The sequence below is a fragment of the Dromiciops gliroides genome, chromosome 1 (assembly GCF_019393635.1).
Source record: "Dromiciops gliroides isolate mDroGli1 chromosome 1, mDroGli1.pri, whole genome shotgun sequence".
In the NCBI taxonomy this organism is placed as follows: domain Eukaryota; kingdom Metazoa; phylum Chordata; class Mammalia; order Microbiotheria; family Microbiotheriidae; genus Dromiciops; species Dromiciops gliroides.
In genome coordinates, this window is record NC_057861.1 from 307589797 (window position 1) to 307599369 (window position 9573).

The 9573-nt window shown below is 37.1% G+C and overlaps 1 non-coding gene across 1 annotated transcript; it reads right to left on the bottom strand.

Moving 5' to 3' along the window:
- Nucleotides 1-8630: 8630 nt before the first annotated feature.
- Nucleotides 8631-8734, bottom strand: LOC122737519. The gene has a single exon (XR_006354351.1). It is a non-coding gene; the product is annotated as a U6 spliceosomal RNA (small nuclear RNA).
- Between the last annotated feature and the right edge of the window lie 839 nt (nt 8735-9573).

Consider the following 9573-nt stretch of genomic DNA (forward strand, 5'->3'; position numbering starts at 1 on the left):
CCCTTTCCCTACATAATTCTGGGCTTATTACTTTACCTAATAGATAGATAGATAGATAGATAGATAGATAGATAGATAGATAGATAGATAGATAGATAGATAGATAGATAGATAGATAGATAGATATACACACACACATACATATCCATTATATGTATTGTATATATGTGTATATGTATGTGTTCAGCATGTAGTAAAGTGCCAGATACACACATTACTACATGCTGGGGACACAGAGATGCTTGTCCTAAGGGCAAATTCAACTTTCTCAGAAATCCATACCCAGACAAATCACCCAAAAACTGACAGAGAATCACTGAAGACACAATCCCTAACTATTCACATTACTGCCCAGAAGTCTGTGTTATTTAAACCTCACTCTCTGACCCTCACCACTAATTACTCCAAGTTCAATACTTACTCTACATCCCTACTCCCTCTTGACAACAATTGGAGTCACATATCATATTCCACTTGCCACATTCTGTCACAAACACAGAGGGACCTGATGTTATGCTGTCATAACATCAAAATTACAAGCAAATATGAGCTTTTTGCACCTTCCACACATGGTTCCCTGACTTTCAAGTCTGATGGCCCCAAGATCTAAAAGTAGGCTCTCTTAATTGCTGCCATTTTCCTCTATGGTGGAAAGGGGAAGGAAATAGTAATGAGACATGGAGGGTATTAGGGATGATTCTAAGTTTAGGACAAAAAGAAGAAACTGTCTCCACCTTCCTCGGTGTTTCATAATGTGTAAAAAGTGGAAGTGTACTATAACTAAAAGTTTCCTCAAATTCAGTGCTTTGACTAGGCCTCTTTTTTTCATTTTATTTGCTGGGAATATTTAGAGGGGATTCTGTCATCCAATTATTAAACAGCATTTATTAAATACCTGATACACTCTATGCAATGTAGTAGGTGCTAGGGATAGCTACAAAGATGAAAATGAAACAATCCGTGCCTCAAGGAGCCTTCATTCTGTTGGAGAAATTAATATGCACTTATACTGCACTAGCATAAACAGAATACATAATAAACAAATGCAAAGCAGTTTGAAGTTCAGAGCAACAGCAGTTGGGAGGTGTGAGTTCATCAGGAAATGCTTCCTGTAGAAGATGGTGCTTAAGCTCAGCCACGAAGGAAGTAAAAGAATCAACTGAGTAGAGGTGAAGAGAGTAAATTTCCATCAGGAGGACAAGTCAGCACAAGGGGATAGAGATGGAAGATGGGATGTCCTGTACAAGGAAGAGCAAGAAAGCCAGTGTAGCTACACCACAGAGTATGAGAGGAATTAGTACTACATAATAAGGCTACAGGTAATCCCAGCTCTTGTGAAGGCTGAGGCTGGAGACACTCTAGGATTGGAGACTGGTTTGCTTTGTAGGTTGTACCATATACACACATAGATTATACACACATATTTGGAAAGGGAAGCTGGTATTAGATTGTGAAAAGCTTTAAAGGTCAAACAAAGGATCTAGTATTTAATTCAAGAGGCAACAGGGAGCCACTGGGTTATATTTTCATGTCAGGTATAGGTTAGATTAAGAGAGCCCCTGAAGTCTCTTTAACTTCTGAATGTCTATGATTCTTCATTACAAAACTACTTTTTATCTCTTTCTCTTCATCTCTGCTCCCCCTACACCTGTATCCTCTGAGACTCAGCTTCTTGAATGTTCCTTCCTGCCTCTTTTGCTTCTTACTCCTGCTATTCCTCTGTGGCCAGGTACAACTGTGTCTCCTTCATCTCCATATTTTCTGGAAACCAATCTTTTTCAGGACAAAGTAACCCTCCATTTACTCCAGGGTTATTTCTTCTCCAGTTTAATGTTCTTCTCTTTGTCCTTTTCAACTTTCTTGTCACAGGCTTAGACCTGAATCCTTTACCACACTGGATTTTGGGGGGTTACTAAGAATCAACCCTCTCTTTTCTTTGGTTCACTTCCTTTGGTGAGATCTGCATGTGGTTAACCCCTGAATATGTTCAGGGTAATAGTCTCCATGATCCACCCCCACTTCAGGCTGGCAGAATACTGAACTTTTCTTTCTCACCTCCAAACCACATTTTGTCACTAGCAGATACTCCCTTCTGATGACTATACATATAGGGGGTACATTCAGTCTCCTATTGTTACAGAAGAATCAAAAGAAACATCTTGCCCTTCCTCCTCCAAGCCTGGTCTGGGGAAGGGGTAGCACACTAAGCTTCCACTGAATCTGGAGTAGTACTGTTGACACTAGTGGGCTCAATCCCATGGAACCTCAATTACGTGCACTAGGTTCCGCTAGATCCAACTCCTGGAGATTTCATGACTAATCCTAGTCACCAACTCTTCCATTTTCTTTTTTTTCTTTTTTTTTTTTAGTGAGGCAATTGGGGTTAAGGGACCTGCCCAGGGTCACATAGCTAGTAAGTGTTAAGTGCCTGAGGCTGGATTTGAACTCAGGTACTCCTGACTCCAGGGCTGGTGCTTTATCCATTAAGGCCACCTAGCTGCCCCCAACTCTTCCATTTTCAATAAATTCCAATTGCTATCAAGAATACAGGCCCTAAGGGCAGCTAGGTGGTGCAGTGGATAGAGCACTGGCCCTGGAGTCAGGAGTACCTGAGTTCAAATCCGGCCTCAGACACTTAACACTTACTAGCTGTGTGACCCTGGGCAAGTCACTTAACCCCAATTGCCTCACTTAAAAAAAAAAAAAAAAAAGAATACAGGCCCTAGGGGCAGCTAGGTAGCACAGTGGATAAAGTACTGGCTTTGGATTCAGGAGGGCCTGAGTTCAAATCTAACCTCAGATACTTGACACCTACTAGCTGTGTGACCCTGGGCAAGTCACTTAACCCTTTACCCTGCAAAAAAAATTAAAAAAATATATATATATAGGCCCTACTGGAGGTTTATATGGCTCATGATTCCACACTAAAAACACTGTCATGTACATTCCCTACCCCTACCAGGATGCTTCCCTATCTCCCAGCTATAAGCCACAGTGGCATAGACTCCACAATAGGCTCTTTGACTAGGAACTTTCCCCTCCCAGATATTCATACTCCTAGACCATGTGGAAGTTCCTCAATAAAATCTTACTTCAATATTTCAATCAAACATCCTCTTTCATTCTCAAATCACTCTCAAATTCCCAAATTCATTGATTTTGGCCTTTTTCTTTGACTAATATTCAACACTTCAAAAACAGCTTCCTGTGTTTATTCAAACATTTCCCTGAATTCTCTTCCAAACTGCTATTAATTTCACATGACTGCCTGCATCCCTAAGAATAGTGCTACCATGTCTTATGTAGTGCCTTTGAGTTTCCCTATAAAGTAAATCGCCCAAAATAACAATACTTCAATTTGCCAAATAGGAAAGGATTAATTTATAGAGATAGAAAAAAAATGAAATTAATCTCAAAAGACAAAAGATGAAGAATCATGGGAAATAATGAAAAAAAAATGGGAAGGAAGGGGGCCTAGAAGTACAAGGTCTCAAGCTGTACTACAAAACAGCAATCATAGAGATGATTCAGAACTGGTTTAAAAAAAAGAGGTGAATTAATGGAACAATGATTGAATATACAACATACAAAAACAAATGGACCTAGTACCCTGGTGCTGAGTAGACCCAAAGATCTAAGCTACCAAGCTAAGGACTCATTCATTATATGAGGGAATGTGCTGAGAGAATTTAGAAATAGTCTGACAAAAATTAGGTTTAGACCAATACTTCATGTTTTATATCAAGATTAGCTCATACAGATATATGTCTTAAATATGATTAATTAAATCAAGGGTTCCTAACCTGGCATCCAGTCTATGAATTAATTTCAGGTGGTCTGTTTCATCTTTACTTTCCTTATTCTCTAACTGAAATTTATAATTATGAAATTTATAATTTCAATTATTAATGCAACTGACAAATATTGTTGTGAGAAGGGACCCACATGCTTCACCATATTACCAAAGGGGTCCATGATTGAAAAAAGGTTAGGAACTCCTGAATTAGGGAATTAAGAAAAATATTATCTTTTGGATCTATGAATAGGGGAGAATTAGTGACCAAAAAAAAAGGATAGAGAGGATCGTAGAAAATAAAATGGGCAGTTTTATACAATATTTTTGTAATTTTAATAATTTTTTTAAATTTTCACAAATAAAACCAATGAAACTAAAATTAGAAGGAAAGGCATTAAATTGGGGGGGGAACCTTAGCATAAATTTTCTTTAATAAAAATCTGATTTTCAAGATATATAAGGAATTAATTCAAATTTATAGGAACAGGGGGCAGCTAGGTGGTGCAGTGGATAAAGCACTGGCCCTGGATTCAGGAGTACCTGAGTTCAAATACAGCTTCAGACACTTGACACTTACTAGCTGTGTGACCCTGGGCAAGTCACTTAACCCCCATTGCCCCGCAAAAAAAAAAAAAAAACAAAAACAAATAAAAAAAAGAAATTTATAGGAACAAAAATGATTCTCTAATTAATAATCAAATAATATGAAAATACACTTCTCAAAGAAAGACATTCAAACAATCTAGAATTATATGAAAGAATGCTCCTTGTGACTAATAATTATAGAAATTCTAATTAATTCTGAGTTTTCATCTCACACTCATCATATTGGTTAAAATAATTAAAAAAAAACCCACTAAAAATACTGGAGAGGCTGTGGGAAAATAGACACACAAATGTGTTAATGCTAAAGCTATAAATTGGTCAAGCTAAAGAGCAGTTTGTAACTATGGCTCAGAAGTCAATAAATTGTATATTCTTTGGCCCAGCAATATCTCTACTAGGCTTATTCCTCAAAGAAATTTTTAAAAATAAAAAGAGGAAAGAGAATTATATGTAAAAATGTTTTTATATAAGCTCTTTTGAAGTAGCAAAGATCTGGAAACTAAGGAAAAGCCTAGCAGGTGGGAAATGGTTGAACATGTTATAGTACATGACTAAAATAAAACCTTATTGTACCATCCAAAAAAAAGTTATCTTTTCAGAGAAATTTCAGAAGACTTATAATGAACTGATGCAGAGTAGAGTGAGAAGAACCATTATTGCATTGTTATCCAGTAACAACACTGTGAAGACAATTTTCATAATCTTGTGAACTCTAACCAGTGCAATGATCAACTATAATTCCAGAAGATGCTACCCATTTTCCGACAGAGAGTTTCAGGAGATTCTGAATGGCATATACATTTTGGATATGGACAATGTAGGAATTGTTTTACTTGAAAATACATATTTATTACAAGGGTTTTGGGTTCATTTTCAAACTGAGTTGGGAATAAATGCTGCATAATGGACAAATAAAATAAAAGATAAAAAGTAAATCATCCAATCTTACTATGTTACAAACATGTGGATCTGTATTGTGATTATTATGTGGTATGCCCAAGAAATGTCAGAATTTCTGACTGTATCACCTAAACTATGGGCTAGGATAATGACTAATTCCTGCTGAGTTGTGGGAAAAGGGGAAGCAAGTCAGCTCTGATCTGAACTAGACAATTTTGTTGCTGCAAGATTGTTAGCCATCAGTTTTTAAAGCTCAATCATTCCCCTAAGTTTAATTTTTCTTAAAAATTGACATTTAATTTCCCTTAAAAATTGATGTCTCATTGATGTTCTCTATGTTTTGTACACTGTGGTCACTTTCCTTTTTAAATTTAATTTTGATTTTTTTTTTTTTGCAAGGCAGTGGGGGTTACATGACTATAGAAGATAGATGGGGTGTCCACCTGAAAGTGGAAAGTTCCTTCTGGGTTTGGATTGTGGAAAGCGTGGATGCTTGTCATACTTGAGAGTTAAGGAGGATTATTTTTTAGGAATGATGGTCCTGACCTCTAGAGTTATCTCTGTCTCCTAGCTCAGATCATGTAGTAGCCATGCCTAACAGACTTTCCTGCTATAGAGTTTTATCTTGTCTTACTTCTTAGGTGTGTCTGTCCTGATATCTAGTGGGCCAAGCTAAACGTTAATAGTCCCTTGATTCCTTGATATGTCTCTCCTGTTATCTAGTCATCCTAACCCCCATATCACTAGGAAAGTTTTGTTCATTGAACTGTGTAGGAAGCTTCCTAAAGTCTTAGGCACAGTGTATAACAAAAGACTGTGTGATAATGATTGAGAAAAGGATCAACTATTGCTACATCCTTGGAATTACTTTCAGATCCCTTGTCTGTTTGGTTGGGCATAAAAGTGTCACAGGTCATGGTGGGTAGCCTTGAAATCCCTTCCAGCTTCAACTCTCTGATGATGTGAAATTAGCATAAATATCCTGTTGAAGAATATCCCTGGAAAAGGTAGTTTATGGATCTTGATAATTGTAATGGATTTCAAAGATGAGACAGAGCAGTGTTTCTGGACTGAAAACAATATAACATCACCTAAAAATTGGAACATTTAGAGACACATACCCCCTCTCCTTATAATCAATATATAATACTTTTGTTTGGACTCTTCACAGGTCATCTTCCATGACACTAGCAGACATCTCAGGTTAGCATATGTCTCCCTGTTTTACACGCCACTTTATGTCAGTCTTGGCAGATCATTGAACAAAGTTATCTGTAGTCACATCTGTCATTGTCTTGTATAATTTGAGCATATGCGTAAGAGACTTCTTGCTTGGATGGAAATTTCCAGACTAGATTTTTATATTATTTAGTCAAAGCTTTTTTGAAGAGTAATAAATAGTGGCCACAGGAATACTTAACTTTTGCTAAAGAACCTGTCAAATTGTGCAGTCTTAAAAACGTCTTCTGCTATAAGAAAAGTCATGCTAAATTTTACCCATTTTCTTCTTATATCTTCATTAAGGATGTCTTCAAAGCATACAGATAATATTCTCATAAATAAGGTAAGCATTTCTATGGATTGGGAATTGCTAATGTGTTCTCTGTCACCATTCTGATTTTTCAAAATCTATCCATAAAATTTTCAATTCTTTTAGAATTCTTTTTTAGACAATGATCCCTTCATGCTTTTGAAAAGATCACATCTTGTAGTATAGATTTCTTCTGTATCTGTTCATCCAAGTCTAGCTAGAATTTCCAAATTCATCTTCTTTAGCACTATTGCCACTTTCACATATTCTATATCAAGGACTGTGTTACAGTAGAGTTCAAAGGTGAGGATTATGTTATTATCAGAGTTAAAATATAAAAAAGGCTCAAAAATCTATTTTATTTCCTAATGATTTATCTTCAAACCAGTTTCAGCTACCTGGTTTTCAAGCTAAGTTCTATGTAGACGTATTTTCTTTACTTGTTTTCAGCATTGGGTGAGGCAATATTACTAGTGTTTTATATCTTTCTTTTTAGGCAGCAAGTGGTATAGTGGAGATAGAGCAGGTTTTGAAGTCAGAAAGACCTTGGTTTAAATCTGGCCTCAGATGCTTACTAGCTGTGGCACATAGCTTAACCTTTGTCTTTCCTCATCTGTAAAATGGGGTTAATAATTGCACCTATCTCCCATGGTTGTTGTAAGGATAAAATAATATTTATAAAGCTATTTAGAAACCTCAAAACAGTATGTAAGTGATATCTATTATAATTATTAGTTTAATAAATTAGTTTACCTTCTAAATTGGTATGGTCCTTTAATGTCACATCTGCTTGGCAAAGAGTTTAAGTAATTTCTGAGTTTTTTAGGCCTTTTTTAAAACAACTTCCTTTTGGTAATCTTCACTAAGAAGTGGTTTCAATTCAATAACAAATATCTATTAAATATCTATATCACATAAAGGACCTTCTCTTGGCATTGGTGATACAATATGAAAAAAGAATAAAAAAACAGCCCCTGTCCAAAAGAAGCTTTCAGTATGTAACCTGAATCCCAAAGACCATTGCTATGGAACTCACTTTTCATTGGTGTAAATCAGTGCCCCAGCCTTCATGAGGAATGTGATGGAATTGGTGAGATCCAGAAAGAAGAGGGCACAATGCATTTTTAATTCTCTTCAGCCTCATCAGTCTCTACAGTCATGTCAAGCACTTCTGGTTTCCAGCTTCAAGAGAGAAGATGGATGATGCTAACCCACTTCAGATTTGCTGAAGGAAAAATAAGGTTTTGGAAGAAGCTGACATGGGAGGAGCTGGCAGTCTCCATCATGTCTCTATCCCCAGCTTGTTACTCTAGAGATTCTCTCTCTCTCTCTCTCTCTCTCTCTCTCTCTCTCTCTGTTACCTTGCTCTTAATAGGGGAACTCCTTTACTCTGAATTTCCTGGTATATAGTCTCCTACCTATATTTTCTGATTTCTGTTTTGCTATTGACTTGGAAAATGGGTTTCTTTGCTACCTGCTGTGTGTGTTCTTTGTGGTACTGACATTTTGAGGGAAAGTAGTCAAATCTTGAATATAAAGCTTTAGCGGGCAGCTAGATGGCACAGTGGATAGAGCACCAGCCCTGGATTCAGGAGGACCTGAGTTCAAATCCGGCCTCAGGCACTTAACACTTACTAGCTGTGTGACCCTGGGCAAGTCACTTAACCCCAATTGCCTCACAAAAAAAAGAATATAAAGCTTTAGTCTTACTTTCTCCTAATTAATGAACAACAATCAGAAGTTTATATACTAGTATAAAGTTGAACCTGGAAACCACCTTCAGATTAATTTTTTTTTTTAAATATGGAACGCTTCACGAATTTGCGTGTCATCCTTGTGCAGGGGCCATGCTAATCTCTGTATCGTTCCAATTTTAGTATATGTGCTGCCGAAGCGAGCACCAGATTAATATTTAAGGGCGGCAATACAGAGAATTCTAGTTTGATGCCTCCTCTCTCTAAGGATATCAGAGTGCCCAAGATTTGGCCTCTACCTCCTACTTCCCCTCTGGGAAGTAATCAAAGTCTCCTTTGAAGAGGAAGGGGGCTTATATGGGGAGGAGAAGAGACCAGAGATTCAGATATCTATTCTGACTTCCTTTGAGCCACATAATGACATGTCCATTCAACATGTTGGGGGACAGACTTTGCTGCAAATAAAATGGGGAAAGATTCCTGGTATGCAAAGCGTAGGATATCATAGAATGGGATAGTAAAGGAGACAAGCAAAGTGCTCTAAACATTTCAGAGGCAGTGGCGATCAGAGAGGTTTCACAGAGAATGTTGTACTTGTTCTACGTAATAAACAACCCGGGATTTCAGTAAAAAGAGGTATAAAAGAATGTGTTCCAGGCATGGAGGGCTGTAAGAATAAGATCAAGGAATATCCAGCAATCCAGTTTGACTAGAATGCAGAGTATGCTGAGGGGAATGTAGTAAAATAAGAATAGATGTATAGAATATAGATAGAATGTGGAGGACCCTAAATTCCAGGATTGTATTCATATTTAATTCTATAGGCAATAGGGCACTACTAGTGATTTTTAGGAAGCAGGTGAAGTGGGCAGACCTATTCACATTAGAAATACTATTTTGGCAGCTGTCTGAAGTATGGATTGGAAACCAATTAGAAGTCCATATTAAGAGTCAAAGAAAGAGGTGATAAGCACCTAAATTAAGGTGTTGAATAGTACTTTGAGTGGAAGCAGGGATGAGAAATATTGTAATGAAAGGAAACATAG